The following is a 12459-nucleotide window of genomic DNA, read 5'->3' on the forward strand; positions in this document are numbered from 1 at the left end:
GCCCCTTGTAACTCTAGTTTAAACCCAACCTTGCAGCATTAATAGGTCTTCCTACCAGGATATTAGACCCTCTCCAGTTCAGGTGTAAACTGTCCCTTCTGTACACGTCCCACCTTCCCTGGAAGGGAGCCCAAAGATCCAAAAATCTTATACCCTCTCTCCTACACCAACTCCTTAGCCACATGTTAAACTGTATGAACTTTCTAGGTCTGGTCTCACCAGAACGTGGCACAGGGGGCAACCCTGAGATCACAACCCTGGAGGTCCTGCCCTTTAACTTAGCACCTAACATCCTGAACTCCCTATGCAGAACCTCATCACTCACCCTACCCATGTCATTGGTACCTACATGAACCACAACTTCTGGCTGTTCACCATCCCACTTACAAATGCTGAGGACTCAGTCCAAGATACCCCGGACCCTGGCAACATACCATCCAGGAATTTTGTTCTTGCCGACAGAAACTCCTGTCCATTCGCCTAAATAACAAATCCTCTAACACCACGGCGTGCATCTTCTCCCTTCTTCCCTTCTGAGTCAGAGAGGCAGATAGTGTTGGAGATTTGACTTTCCTCTGTTTGGTCAACATGCCCCCCCCCCCCCGTGACAGTATCCAAAGTTTGATGTTGAGGGGGATGGTCACAGGGTACTCAGCACTGGCTCCTTAACCCCTTTCCCCTTCCTGACTGTCACCCAGATTCCTGTGTCCTGCAGCTCAGGTGTAACTACCTCTCTATGTGTCCTATCTATCAGCCCTATCGCCTCTCGAATGATCCGGAGTTCATCCAGTTCCATCTCCAACTCCTTAAAGCAGTTCATTAGAAGCTGCAGTTGTAGTCATCAGGGACACTGGATGTCCACTGGATGTCCGAAGCCTCAAAGAGCTAAAGGCTCAAGGTCATCTGGACCACTCAGACGATGGCCATTGCACTCGCCCCTGCCTTCCTTTAACTTGCTTTTGATAATCAATCCCAAATATAAGGGAATGATTAACCTTCAGTGAAATGTGTTCCTTGTGATGGGCAAGGTGAACAGCTGAAAATTCTCAGACTCGTCTATCTCACGCGCTGATCAACACAGCATCTCTGAAAAGCTTCACTGGGCAATGTATTGTTTTGAGATGGCTATTCTTAAATTTAACTTTTATTGTCTGGAGACCAGAATTTGTGGATTTCCACTGGGAAAATGAAGTAGAATGTCTGTAGGTGAGGTATTTACATTGCACTGTGAACTGCCACTCCATCACACCAAGCATCCTGCAGTCCCAGTGAATGGTCACCCCTCCTGCTCCACAGCAGGAGAAAGTGTGGGAGAAGAACTTTCAGTGGGAGTGGTGTTCACCTGGACCTACATTAACACCCACAAAACACTGGAGGAACTCAGCAGGTCAAGCAGCATCTATGGAAATTAATAAACAGTGGATGTTTTGGGCTGAAACCCTTCATCAGGACTAGAAAAAGAAGGGGGAAGACCTGCCTTAACCATTTCTTTTGGCAGCTCATTCTATATACTCACCACCCTTTGTATGACGTTGTCTCCTATAGGATTTTTAACTCTTTCCCTTGTCACCCTATGGTGCTTAGTTTTGGACTATCCTAGCCTGAGGAAAAGACTGTTACCATCCATTCTATCTACACTACTCACTTTTATAAGGCCGTTCTTCACTTTCTTGTTCTAGAAAATGAAGGGGTAGTCTGGAGCCCAGACCCTTCCAGCCCAGGCAACATCCTGGTAAATCTGGAAACAGGGTGTCTAAGACTGTACACAGTACTCCAAGTTCCACCTCAGCAATGACTCACACAATTGCAATATAATATCCCAACTACCACTCTTGACTGATGAAGGGCAGTGTGCCAGATACTCTTTTCACCTCTCCACCTGTGGCAGCATTTCCAATGGACTGTGCACTCCTTGGACCCTCTACTCCTCTACACTCCCTCATGGCACCTACTGTACAAGCCCTAAGCTGGAATGACTTTTCAAAATGCATATCTCACACTCCAGTTTCCTCCCACATTCCCAAAACGAATGTGTTAGGAAGTTAATTGGCTGCATGGGTGTATTTGGGTTTGTTGGGCCAGATGGGGCTGGAATAAATAAATGAAGCATTGTTCATTCACGTCCAAATCATTAAAATTAATGAAAAACAAGGGTCCCAACAGCAACCCTTGCAGCACACCGCTCATCACTGGCCTGCAGTCCAAGAAACGACTGTCAATCAGCACCTCTGCTTCTTAGCTCAGTGTATTGTGTAATGATCCGACCTGTGCGTGGGACAAGCTTTTCACTGTATCTCGCTACAATAAACTCATAGCACAACAAGAATATGTACAGTTGGGTAGCCTGGTTTCACTCAATCACTGGCATCGCTCTTCCCCACCCTCTCTGCTGGCTCCATGGAAACGTAGCAGTTAGCCCCTATTACAATACGGACATTTAAGAGTTCAGAGTTCAACTCCGATGCCAGAAGTTTGCGCAGTGCTCGACACGGTACCAGCGTCAGCAGATTTGCTCTTGTTTGGTTTTGGTTGGTAGGTTAATTTGTCTTTGCAAATTGTCCTGTGATTAAGCTACTGTTTAAAGGTGGGATTTGGGCAGCACAGCTCAAAGGGCCAGAAGGGCCTGTTTTGTGCCTAACTCTAAATAAAAAGATTCTGAGATCCTCTCCAGGTCCTTCCCAGTTCGGGCAGAATCTCCCACATTTGGATGGACCTGCTGAATATTCCTCATGCTCTGTTTCAAGCAGTAGGTCCAGACGGATGTGCTTGGCCAGCACCTCACCCAGCTCCCACTCCCTGGTGACTGTTTCATTGCTGCTTTCTCCTCAGTTCCTGCCAGCAGGCACGGTCTGTAGACCAAAGTGGAGAGAATGTGACTTGCCAGAGTTCTGCACAGGCCAATCCCAGGACTGCCCTAACAATCAGTACGTGAAAGATGGTCACACGTGCAGCGAAGGAAATCTCTACTGCAGCCAAGGGACCTGCCAGTCTGCGGATCAGCAATGCCAGGACATCTGGGGTCCAGGTGAGTACTAGCTTCTCACAGTCACCAGCTTCTATCCCCAGCAGCAGATAACTATCCAACACAGAAACACAATTGGATGACTATCCTGAACCTTACAGCATCCACAATGCCCTTCAAATCATGGATTATGCAGGATTTGAGTGACCTACCCCTCTGTGACTGGGTCAGACCTGGTCCCAGAAAATCCCAGGTGGGGAGGTTGAGAGTCTGGGGGACTGGATCAGCAGCAGTACAATGCAATACATAATGGGGAAAGAAAAACACAATTATGATAAATATATATGCATATGTTAAATAAGAAGTGCAAAAAAAGAGAAATAAATAAGTAGTGAAGTGGTGTTCATGAGTTCATTGTCCATTCAGAAATGAGATGGCAGAGGGGAAAAAAACTGAGTGTGTGCTTCTGTACCTCCTTCCTGATGTCAGCAATGAGAACAAGGCACGTCCTGGGTGATGGGGGTCTTTAATGACGGACAACACCTTCTTGAAGCATCGCTCCTTGAAGATGTCCTGGATGCTATGGAGACCAGTGCTCATGATGGAGCTGATTAAGTTTACAACCCTGAATCTTACTTCGATTCTGTGAAGTAGCCACCACCACTTCCCCAGGCGGTTATGCAGACAGTTAGAACGCTCTCCACAGCACATCTGTAGAAATTTGTGAGAATTTTGAGGAACATGCCAAATCTTCTCAAACTCTTCATGAAATTTAGCCACAGTCATGGGCCTTCTTTATAGCTGCATCGTTATGTTGGGATCAGGTTAGATCCACAAAATTTTGATGCCCAGGAACTTGAAATTGCTCAGAGTCTCCACTTTTGATCTTTTGACGAGGATTGGTTTGTGTTCCCTCGTCTCAACCTTCCTGAAGTCCACAATCAGTTCTTTGGCTTTAATGGCGTTGAGTGCCAGGTTGTTGCTGCATCACCACTCAACCAGCTGGTATATTCTTGACCCTGAACACCTTCTCATCATCATCTGAGATTCTACCAACAGTGTTTGTGACATCAGCAAACTTACAGATGGTATTTGTGCTTACCTAGCCACACACTCATTAGGGTAGACAACAGAGCCATGGGCTAAGGGCACATCCCGTGGTGCAGCAGTGTTGATTGTCAGCGAAGTGGTGTTTCCCATCTGCACAGGTCGGAAGCTGAGGATTCAGTTGAAGAGGAAGGTACAGAGGCCAAGGGTCAGGATTTTTTTGATCAGAATCACAGAAGCGATTGTGTTAAATGCTGAGCTAAAGTCAATAAACAGCATCCTGATGTCAGTGATCCAAGGCCATGTGAAGAGCCAGTGAGACTGCATCTGCAGTGGACCTACTTTCCTGATCGGCAAATTGCAGTAGGATCAGGTCCTTGCTGAGACAGGAGTTCATTCTAGCTTTGACCAACCTCTCACGATGGTCATTAAGGCAGCTCACACTGCTCTTCTTAGGTAATTTAATTAATTTATTTAAATCTTAAATCCATCCCACAATGTGAGGGAGTAAAAATCTTTATAGACAATAGACAATAGGTGCAGAAGTAGACCATTCGGCCCCTCGAGTCTGCACCGCCATTCTGAGATCATGGCTGATCATTCACTATCAATACCCAGTCCCTGCCTTGTCCCCATATCCCTTGATTCCCCTATCCATCAGATATCTATCCAGCTCCTTCTTGAAAGCATCCAGAGAATTGGCCTCCACCGTCTTCCGAGGCAGTGCATTCCACACCTCCACAACTCTCTGGGAGAAGAAGCTCTTCCTCAACTCTGTTTTAAATAACTGACCTCTTATTCTCAATCCATGCCCTCTGGTACTGGACTCTCCCAACATCTGGAACATATTTCCTGCCTCAATCCTATCAAATCCTTTAATTATCTTAAACATTTCAATCAGATCCCCTCTCAATCTCCTCAATTCCAGCGTGTATAAGCCCAATCTCTCCAATCTCTCTGCGTAAGACAGCCCTGCCATCCCAGGAATCAACCTAGTGAATCTACACTGCACTTCCTCAATTGCCAGAATGTCCTTCCTTAAACCTGGAGACCAAAAGTGTACACAATATTCCAGTTGTGGTCTCACCAGGGCCCTGTACAAATGTAAAAGGACATCCTTGCTCTTGTACTCAATTCCCCTTGTAATAAAGGCCAACATTCCATTTGCCCTCTTCACTGCCTGTTGCACTTGCTCATTCACCTTCATTGACTGATGAACTAGGACTCCTAGGTCTCTTTGCATTTCTCCCTTACCTAACTCGACACCGTTCAGACAATACTCTGCCCTCTTGTTCCAGCTTCCAAAGTGGATAACTTCACATTTATTCACATTGAATGACATCTGCCAAGTATCTGCCCACTCACTCAGCCTATCCAAGTCTCCCTGTATTCTCCTAACGTCCTCTTCGCATGTCACACTGCCACCCAGTTTAGTATCGTCAGCAAACTTGCTGATATAGTTTTCAATGCCCTCATCTAAATCATTGACATAAATCGTAAAGAGCTGTGGTCCCAATACAGAGCCCTGTGGTACCCCACTAGTCACCTCCAGCCAGTCCGAGAAACACCCATTCACTGCTACCCTTTGCTTTCTATCTGCCAACCAGTTTTCTATCCATGTTGAAACCCTGCCCCCAATGCCATGAGCTCTGATTTTACTCACCAATCTCCTATGTGGCACCTTATTGAATGCCTTCTGAAAATCTAGGTACACAACATCCACTGGCTTACCCTCGTCTAACATCCTTGTTACACCCTCAAAAAACTCCAACAGATTAGTCAAGCATGATTTGCCCTTGGTAAATCCATGCTGGCTCAGCCTAATCCTATTTCTGCCATCTAGATGTTCCACTATTTCGTCCTTAATAATGGACTCAAGCATCTTCCCCACGACTGACGTTAGGCTAACAGGGCGATAGTTCTCCGTTTTCTCCTTCCCTCCCTTCTTGAAAAGTGGGACAACATTAGCCACTCTCCAATCTTCAGGAACTGATCCTGAATCTAAGGAACATTGGAAAATGATTACCAATGCATCCGCAATTTCCTGAGCCACCTCTTTTAGAACCCTCGGATGCAGACCATCTGGACCCGGGGATTTATTAGCCTTCAGTCCTACCAGTCTACTCATCACAGTTTCTTTCCTAATGTCAATCTGTCTCAATTCCTCTGATATCTTATGACCCTGGCCCTTCCATACATCTGGGAGATTGCTTGTGTCCTCCCTGGAGAAGACAGATCTAAAGTACGCATTAAATTCTGTTGCCATTTCCCTGTTTCCCATAACAATTTCTCCCAATTCATTCTTCAAGGGGCCAACATTGTTCTTAACTATCTTCTTTCTCTTCACATAGCTAAAAAAGCTTTTGCTATCCCCTTTTATATTCCTGGCTAGACTGAGCTCATACCTGATTTTTTCTCTCCATATTGCTTTTTTAGTTAAGATCTGCTGTTCCTTAAAACTTTCCCAATCATCTGTATTCCCACTCATCTTAGCCCTGTCATACTATGTTATGACTCCATTGCAATGTACAGCCACGTGAATTTGTAAGCCTAATGGCTTGTAGAAAGAAGTTGTCCTGTCGGTCCTAGCTTTAAGGCTGCTATACAATTTGCCAGTCAGAAGCAGCTAAAACAGGTTATGGTTGGGGTGACTGGAGTTCCCGATGATCTTTCATGCCTTCTTTATGCACTTGCTGTTGTGAATGTCCTCAATGGAGAGATGTTTGCATTCACAGATGTGCTGGGCTGTCCATACCACTCTCTGCAGTGCCCAGCGATCAGGGTTGGTGCAGTTCCCATACCAGCTGGTGATACGGCCGGTCAGGATGCTCTCAGTGGTGCCCAGCGATCAGGGTTGGTGCAGTTCCCGTACCAGCTGGTGATACGGCAGGTCAGGATGCTCTCAGTGGTGCCCAGCGATCAGGGTTGGTGCAGTTCCCGTACCAGCTGGTGATACGGCAGGTCAGGATGCTCTCAGTGGTGCCCAGCGATCAGGGTTGGTGCAGTTCCCGTACCAGCTGGTGATACGGCCGGTCAGTATGCTGTCAGTGGTGCCCAGCGATCAGGGTTGGTGCAGTTCCCGTACCAGCTGGTGATACGGCCGGTCAGGATGCTCTCAGTGGTGCCCAGCGATCAGGGTTGGTGCAGTTCCCGTACCAGCTGGTGATACGGCAGGTCAGGATGCTCTCAGTGGTGCCCAGCGATCAGGGTTGGTGCAGTTCCCGTACCAGCTGGTGATACGGCCGGTCAGGATGCTCTCAGTGGTGCCCAGCGATCAGGGTTGGTGCAGTTCCCGTACCAGCTGGTGATACGGCAGGTCAGGATGCTCTCAGTGGTGCCCAGCGATCAGGGTTGGTGCAGTTCCCGTACCAGCTGGTGATACGGCAGGTCAGGATGCTCTCAGTGGTGCCCAGCGATCAGGGTTGGTGCAGTTCCCGTACCAGCTGGTGATACGGCCAGTCAGTATGCTCTCAGTGGTGCCCCTGCAGAAGTTCTTGAGAATTTGGGAGCTCATGACAAACTTATTCAGTTCCTGAGATGGAAGAGACACTGTTGTGTTTTTTTTTTGCCATTTAGCCGGTGTGTACAGTCCAGGTAAGATCTGCAGTGATGTGTATACCGAGGAACTTGAATCTACTCACCCTCTCAACTGCAGACCCATTGAGCCTGTCCCTGTTCCTCCTGTTTTTGGTTTTTTGTTTTTTTGGGCATTGAAGGAGAGAGAGGTTGTTATTCTGACACCACTGTGTCAGGATGTCAACCTCTCCTCTGTCAGATGTCTCATTACTGCTAGAAATCAGGCCGATCAAAGTCACGTCATTTGTGAGTTTTATCAGCAGGTTGGAGCTGTGTGTGTCAGTATAGTCGTGGGTGTAAGGCAAGTAGAGGAGGGGACTTAGGAAACAACCCTGGGGGGCACCTGTGTTGAGGGTCAGAGGTATTTGGGTATGTATTGAAATGTAGAAACAGAGAAAACCTACAGCACAATACAGGCCCTTCAGCCCACAAAGTTGTGCTGAACATATCCTTATCTTAGAACTATCTAGGCTTACCCAAACCCCCTATTTTTCTAATTTCTATGTATCCATTCAGGAGACTCTTAAAAGACTCTATCGTTTTCACTTCTACCACCACCACCAGCAACACATTCCATGCACTCACCACTCTCTGCATAAAAAACTTACCCCTGACATCTCCTCTGAACCTACTTCCAAGCACCTTCAAACTGTGCCCTCTCATGCTAGCCAATTCAGCCCTGGGAAAAAGCCTCTGACTATCCACACGATGAATGCCTCTCATCATCTTGTACACTTCTATCAGGTCACCTCTCATCCTCTGTCACTCCAAAGAGAAAAGGCTGAGTTCACTCAACCTATTCTCATAAGGCATGCTCCCCAATCCAGGCAACATCCTTGTAAATTTCCTCTGCACCCTTTCTTTAGTTTCCACATCCTTCCTGTAGTGAGGCGACCAGAACTGAGCACAGTACTCCAAGTGGGGTCTGACCAGGGTCCTTTTTTTCTGCAACATTACCTCTCGGCTCCTAAATTCAATTCCACGATTGATGAAGGCCAATACACTGTATGCATTCTTAACTACAGAGTCAAACTGCACAGCTGCTTTGAGCGTCCTATGGACACGGACCCCAAGATCCCTCTGATCCTCCACACTAACAAGAGTCTTACCATTAATACTATATTCTGCCATCATATTTGACCTACCAAAATGAAGCACTTCAGGCTTATCTGGGTTGAACTCCATCTGCCACTTCTCAGCCCAGTTTAGCATCCTATCAATGTCCCACTGTAACCTCTGACAGCCCTCCACACTATCCACAACACCTCCAATCTTCGTGTCATCAGCAAAATTACTAACCCATCCCTCCACTTCCTCATCCAGGTCATTTATAAAAATCACGAAGAGTAAGGGACCCAGAACAGATCCCTGAGACACTCCACTGGTGACCGACCTCCATACAGAATATGACCCGTCTACAACTACTCTTTTCCTTCTGTGGGCAAGCCAGTTCTGGATCCTCAAAGCAATGTCCCCTTGGATCCCATGCCTCCTTACTAAGGTATCCTTGCATGGGGTACCTTATCAAATGCCTTGCTAAAATCCATATACATTACATCTATAGCTCTACCCTCATCAAAGTGTTTAGTCACATCCTCAAAAAATTCAATCAGGCTTGTAAGGCATGAGCTGCCCTTGACAAAGTCATGCTGACTATTCCTAATCATATTATACCTCTCCAAATGTTCATAAATCCTGCCTCTCAGGATCTTCTCCATCAGCTTACCAACCACTGAGGTAAGACTCACTGGTCTATAATTTCCTGGGCTATCCCTACTCCCTTTTGTGAATAAGGGAACAACATTCACAACCTTCCCATCCTCTGGAACCTCTCCTGTCCTCATTGATGATGCAAAGATCATTGCCAGAGGCTCAGCAATCTCCTTCCTCACTTCCCACAGTAGCCTGGAGTACATCCTGTCCGGTCCCAGTGACTTATCCAACTTGATGCTTTGCTAAAGCTCCAGCACACCCTCCTTCTCAATATCTACATTCACAAGCTTTTCAGTCTGCTGCAAGTCTGCACTACAATCACCAAGATCCTTTTCCATAGTGAACACTGAAGAAAAGTATTCTGTACCTCTGCAATTCCCTCCGGTTCCATACACACTTTCCTACTGTCACACTTAATAGGTCTTATTGTTTCACGTCTTATCCACTTGCTCTTCACATACTTGTAGAACGCCTTGGGGTTTTCCTTACTCCTGGCTGCCAAGGCCTTCTCATGGCCCCTTCTGGATCTCCTAATTAAGGGAGTGGTCAGAGCTCGTCCCAGTAAATTCAGGCTCAGCTGAAGATGGTAGGAGAAATTAAAATCAGAATCAAGTTTAAAATTATGTGCATATGTCATGCAATTTGTGGTTTTGCAGCAGCAGTACAGAGCAATACATTATAAAAAAAAAACTATATATTACAAGAAGAAATTTCTATATAAAAATAAACATAGTTCCAAAAGTGAGTAAAATTGGCAGCAATGAGAAGAGAGCATGTCCTGCGTGATGGGGGTCCTTGATGATGGATGCCTCCTTTCTGAGACATCACCTTTTGAAGGTGACCTCGATGTGGGGGAGGCTAGTGCCCACAATTGAATTGACTGAGTTTACGACTTTCTGCAACCTTTGCTGATCCTGTGCAGTGGCCCCTCCATACCAGATGGTGATGCAACCAGTTAGAATGCTGTCCACAGTACATCTGTAGAAACTTGTCAGTCTTTGGTGACACACCATCTCCTCAAGCTGATAACTAAAACTCGTTCCATGCACTCCATGTGGGAAGGAAAGGGGGGAGGGGCAGTAGACCATGGCTGGGAGGAAAGGTGGTTGCTGGCTTGAATTCTCACTGTCGGTCCCTCACACTCTGCTTCTCACACCTGCTGTAAACTTCTCCCACCCTCTCAAGGAATAAAGACCACAAGACCATATTTGCTAAAAAGAGCAAATCTATTTGATAAAAAGTGCTTTGCTCAGTAGCCAATCCAAACATTATAAGTTTTCAGAGGAGGGGACTTTAATCAGGTCCACTGCTCGAGGATAAAATGTAGCAGCGAGTCAGTACAACCAAAGAGCTTTAACCAGCTGCCAATTGGAGCAAACTGAAGGAAGACAGGGGCAAGCACAGTGGCCATTGACTGAGCAGACAGAACCAGAGTGGTGATCTTGAGGGCTTAGCTCTTCAAGGCTTCAGCAAAGAATCGGAATGAGAATCAAAATCAAAGAGGCTTCACTTTGAGAAAGCAAAGGAAAGAAAAGCTCAAGCTTTTTTGTTCTCTTCCTTATATCTGCTCAGCTAGGGACAGCAGAGATGCCAGGCAGGAGAGTGGAATGCTCCTCTTGTGGGATGTGGTAAGGCAGGGAGGCCTCCAGTATTACTGGTGACAACATCTGCACAGGATACATCGAGCTGCAGTTTCTAAAAATGCACGTTAAGAACATAAGAAATGGGAGCAGGAGTAGGCCATCTGGCCCATCGAGCCTCCTCCGCCATTCAATAAGATCATGGCCGATCTGGTCATGGACGCATCTCCCCACACCTGCCTTTTAATTCCCTGATTATGCAAAAATCTACCCAACCTTGTCTTAAATATATTTACTAAAGTAGTCTCCACTGCTTCATTGGGGAGAGAATTCCACAGTTTCACCACTCTTTGGGAAAAGTTTCCTTCTTATCTCTGTCCTAGATCTACTCCCTCAAATCTTAAGGCTATGTCCCCTAGTTCTAGTCTCACCTACCAGTGGTAACAACTTTCCTGCCTCTATATTATCTTTCCTTTTCATAATTTTATATGTTTCTATGAGATCTCCTCTCATCCTTCTTCATTCCAGCAAGTATAGTCCTAGGGAACTCAGTCTCTCCTTATAGAATAAACAACCTGGTGAATCTCCTCTGCACTGCCTCCAAAGCCAGTATATCCTTCTTCAAGTATGGAAACCAGAACTGCACACAGTACTCCAGGTGCAGCCTCACCAGTACCCTGTATAGTTGCAGCATAACCTCCCTGCTTTTAAATTCAATTCCTCTCGCAATGAAGGCCAACATTCTATTTGCCTTCTTGACAGCCGGCTGCACTAGCAAACCAACCTTTTGTGATTCATGGACAAGCACGCCCAAGTCCCTCTGCACAGCAGCATACTGTATTTTTTACCATTTAAATAATAAGCTGCTGTTCCATTTTTCCTTCCAAAGTGGATGACCCTGCATTTACCAACATTCTACTCCATTGTACTGTCAGACCCTTGCCCACTCACTTAGCCTATCTATATGTCTCTGCAGACTCTCTGTATCTTCTGCACAATTTGCTTTTCCACACAATTTCGTATCATCAACAAACTTAGATACACAACACTTGGCACCCTCTTCCAGATCCTTAATGTATTGTTACGTACCCCGTAACTGGGTGTCTTACCAGCAAAGATAGAAGTCTCTGTTGGAGTCTGGTACTATTTTCAAAACAGTGTTTATTAGTAAAATATACAAATCAATATCAACAATGCAAATATACAGATAATACACGTTAGCAATACTAAACCTAAAAGTGTGGGTATGATAATAATCAATAATAAACAAGCTCTATTGTTGTCTAGGGGATAATGAATTATCATGGGAAAGTATAAAATTCAGTTCAGTTCATGTAGGCTGAGGTAGTTGTTGGTTCTTTTGTTGTAACTGTTGGAGGGAGAGAGGGAGAGAGGGAGAGAGGGAGAGAGGGAGAGGGGGGGAGAGAGAGAGAGAGAGAGAGAGAGAGAGAGAGAGAGAGAGAGAGAGAGAGAGAGAGAGAGAGAGAGAGAGAGAGAGAGAGAGAGAGAGAGAGAGAGAAAACAGTGACAGCTACAGTCAGTCAAACCTTCCTTTACGTTCTTGATCCATCGATGTGTTGT

At 46.0% G+C, this 12459-nt stretch overlaps 1 pseudogene; it reads left to right on the plus strand.

The window, feature by feature from the left end:
• The window catches only part of LOC132390961 (disintegrin and metalloproteinase domain-containing protein 12-like), a 169352-nt pseudogene that overhangs the window by 139389 nt on the left and 17504 nt on the right, over positions 1–12459 (plus strand).

The sequence above is a fragment of the Hypanus sabinus genome, chromosome 3 (genome assembly GCF_030144855.1).
Source record: "Hypanus sabinus isolate sHypSab1 chromosome 3, sHypSab1.hap1, whole genome shotgun sequence".
In the NCBI taxonomy this organism is placed as follows: Eukaryota; Metazoa; Chordata; class Chondrichthyes; order Myliobatiformes; family Dasyatidae; genus Hypanus; species Hypanus sabinus.